At 26.7% G+C, this 4,121-nt stretch overlaps 1 long non-coding RNA gene across 1 annotated transcript; it reads right to left on the bottom strand.

The window, feature by feature from the left end:
• On the bottom strand, nt 1-2,047 carry LOC131598948 (uncharacterized). Its single transcript, XR_009282449.1, has 2 exons — nt 719-2,047; nt 1-216 (listed from the first exon to the last, which is right to left on the bottom strand). It is a non-coding gene; the product is annotated as an uncharacterized LOC131598948 (long non-coding RNA).
• Nucleotides 2,048-4,121: the final 2,074 nt, after the last annotated feature.

The following is a 4,121-nucleotide window of genomic DNA, read 5'->3' as shown; positions in this document are numbered from 1 at the left end:
TTTATTTTAAGGTTCAGATAAAATAGAAATAGATTGAACTTTGAGAGAATTAAAAAGCATCAATATTAGAGTTGCAAATACATGAAATTATTTTTGAACTTTATTCCTACTATGACACACAATGACATATCCCTGATATACACCTTGGACGTTTAGGAAGAGTGCAATCCGGCATTGCTTTACGACATTCTCCATCAGACCAGCATTTAACAGCTCCTGTGTGATGTCAAATTAATAATAATAATAATAATAATAATAATAATAATAATAATAATAATAATAATAATAATAATAATAATAATAATAATAATAATAATAAATAATGAAACATTGTATATGAAATTAACGATTAAATATTTTGTGGTCCTCATAAATATTTATATTTTAGTTTTAGTTTTTGAAAAATAGTCTTTTTAAAATTTTTCATCTATATTTTTAGTCTCTCCTACAATTTAATGATAATTTTTACAATTTATTGACAAAATTAACGACAATTTTAGCGACAGTTTAGTGACAATTTACTATTTAACGTCTGAATTAGCGACAATATTTGCAGGAGCAGCTAAAAATATGGATGAAAATATTTAAGAGAACCAATCTTTGAAAAAAAAAAAGTAAAAGACTAAAAAAAAATTATAAAATATTTAGGAGGACCACCAACATATTTAACCCTAAAATTAAAATAATTTTTGAAAATAAATTGAAAAATTGAATTTACCATCTGTTACAATGATACCATCCATTACAACAACGAATTCGAAAAGAAAAATAATTATGACACTAACAAACTTAAGAATTTGTGCCATATGTTCTCTGATCTTATGCATTTTGAAGTATACATTTATATATTTATTTTATACTGTGAAAAATTACATTTCTTCAAATGTCTCTTGATGGTTGTTAGAATTCATTCTAATATTTCAGGAATACATTATTTCAAGTTTCTCTCTTATTCCTTGTTATAATTAAACTCTTAATTTCTATATTTTCACACGCACAAGAAATTGTTTGTTCTATTTTAAAATTACATAATTTACTACACATGCACCAAAGGTTGAACTTGAGTTTTTTCTTACTTCAGAATATAAACATCTTTATTATAAACGAAACGTTTGAAACAAGCAAATTTTGAGAGGTATAATTAAAATTAGATTGCAATACCTTCATAATTTCCAAGGATCCTAATTAATCATATTATATTAAAATTTCAACACACTTCTTCAATGAAAAATACTTGCATGGATACGAACCTAAATCCATATTTTTAGGCATAACTAATTAAAAGTGAGAAAATTGATATTTATTAAAAAAAATTATTTCCGTTTTTAATTACTATCATAGAGGGTGGTTAGTTTAATAGAGAGAAATAATTTTATTTTAGTTTTTTAATTAATAAAAAATATAATTGGTTGTGTGTAAATCTATGTATATGGTTGTGTCCATATAAGAATTGTTTCTCCTTCGAGATGGAGAGAATAAATGATGATACATATTAAAGATGTGACCAAAAATGGTTTGAATTGTGTTGAAATTATTTTTAACATTTTTAATCGTTGGTTTAATATAAAAATAAGTTTTAACAAAATTGTTAGAGAGAGATAGTAGAAATAATAGAAAATAATTATTTTAATTCACCCTATAATTCATTGTTACCTTCTCACGCTTGAGAGACTTTTACCATAACTCAACTGATTAAAAATTTAGTAAGATATTTCCTAGGCCAAAATTTACGTGTGCCTTAGATTTCCCCACACAATTAAGAAAAGATATCTTAGTCTTTCATCCTAAATAATATGGATATAACTTAGTCATGTGGGAAAATCATAATTAATGAAAGATTAAATATTATAAAATTATCACATTTGACTTTTAATCCTTATAAAAAAATATTAATTTTTAATTTTTATAAAATTATTTTTGTACGCGGTTTTAATTCTTTACAGAGACTAAAGTTGCGTGTAAAAGTAATTCTATAGAAACTAAAAATCAATATTTTTAATAGAGACTAAAAGTCAAAATTGAAATATTTATAGGGACTAATAACATATTTAACCCTTATCGAAATGATAAAGTGATAAAGTGATTATCACATTATGTCTACATTCCAACATCTATTCAGAAATCAGAAAAATCCACAAATAACATTTTTTTTCCAGAATTTATTTACAATCTGCAGCAAAAATTTCGCATGACTTAAATCAAACAATTAAAATATGCATAATGTCAATTTTTTGTTAAATTATTTTTTTTACTAGATTTTAGAAAATTCGGTAAAAATGCAAAAATTAATTAGGTACCACCAACCTTTTAAAAATTTGATAAAAATGAAAAATACATATATTTTGAAACTACCTGTAAAGTATTTCTTGCAGAGCTTTGTATACAATATGCAAAAAATTATTCAGGTAAATCAGACAATTAAAAAAATTTTCAATAATATACAATATATTATTGAATATTTGAAAACTGGATCAAGTTTGTAGTATTGATTCTTAAAAAATCTGATAACAACGAATAAATGCATTTATTCTGAAATCTGCAAATAACTGTATGAAAATTTTGATACAATCGGGAACAAATTTTATAATTAATTAAAATCAAACAATTAAAAATAAAATAAAAAACACAATAATTTAACAGTTTTTATTAAAAGAATATTTTGGTCGTATTACCCCACTTATGATTTCGTCATGATCAACTTGGTTTACTCTCAAACAAATAATGTAAAAAAAAGCTTATATTCATTCAAAATATCTATCCTTTTTAATTAATCGTTTGATTTTAAAAATACTTTTTTTTTCTTTCTTTTTGATTTGTGTGGAACTAGTTTTCATAAGCTTGTTTAAAAACTACATTTTACATTTTTCTCAAGAATTATTCTATTTGATTTTTTTTTCCTTGAGTCATCCTTTGATTTAAGTAATTCCATTGGTTGAATTATTGTAGCAGATATTTGTTGGGAATATAGTCGTTGAGTATTATTTTATTATGTCAGGTTAATCCCTTACAACCTTGTATGAATAGTAGAAATTGTCGAGCACTTTTTGAGCCATTGTATCTTGTGTGCTATTTTTAAGTCTCGTTATTAGAAAAAATAGTATTTACCGTTGGCTGTTTTTTGACACTATAAGTAGAAAAATCGTGTCTAAGGTTAAATGGCTCAGAGGTATCAAGGCCAGCCTGAGTCTATGCCGAGGCTAAACTGAAGAAAACGTTAAAAATGCAAATTCCAAAAGTAAAAAAAATTATTAGTGTGGGCCTAACCAACGCTAAAGTCAAACTTCAAAAGTCAACTAATCATGTTTAGCAGGGGTTATCCGACGCTAAAGTCAAACTTCAAAAGTAAAAAAGTACAATAGTATTGGCCACACCCACGCTAAAGTCAAGCTTCAGAAGTAAACAAATTATTTAGCAGGGGCAACACCCACATTAAAGTTAAACTTAAGAAGTGAACAAATCATATTTAGCGGGGGGATGTCCGACACTAGAGTCAAACTTCAAAAATCAACAAAATACAACAATGTGTGCCAAACCCGTGATAAAGTCAAACTTTAGAAGTCAACTAATTATTTTTAGCAGGGGCTGACGGACGCTATATTCAAACTTCAAAAGTCAACAAAATTGTGTAGAGTGGGTCTGACCGACGCTAATTTCAAACTTCAAAAGTCAACATAACATGGCTTGCATGGGTGTACCTGAGCATACATGAGCATCGACTAAAGATGAAACTAAGATGTTTAGATGAGTTGAGAAAAATAAACCAGTAATACGTGATATGATGACCCTTCAATTTATATGTGACCTAAGAGAAAAGAGGGGCCACATCATGATCTGATTCTTGAGACAATTACAAATTCAAACAATTTCTTAACTAATTATCTCATCCACCCTAACATAATCAACTTCATTCTATGATTCCAGCCATTAAATGATATTTAGTTAGGTAAAAAACCTTTGTCTGCACTTGTGGTATGTGGATATGTAACCACCACCCCTGCCAATGATATGCAGATATAGAAATCATTATTGACAAAAAATTAGAATGAAGACAAGGGATGAAATCGACAAGAATAATGTCTATCTAAAATTTCTTGGTGAACCCTTCCTGTTTCCATCCCATG

Source organism: Vicia villosa, linkage group LG4, assembly GCF_029867415.1.
Source record: "Vicia villosa cultivar HV-30 ecotype Madison, WI linkage group LG4, Vvil1.0, whole genome shotgun sequence".
NCBI classification, from domain to species: Eukaryota; Viridiplantae; Streptophyta; class Magnoliopsida; order Fabales; family Fabaceae; genus Vicia; species Vicia villosa.
The sequence above is the reverse complement of the archived record's forward strand: the minus strand, read 5'-3'. Positions and strand labels throughout refer to the sequence as shown.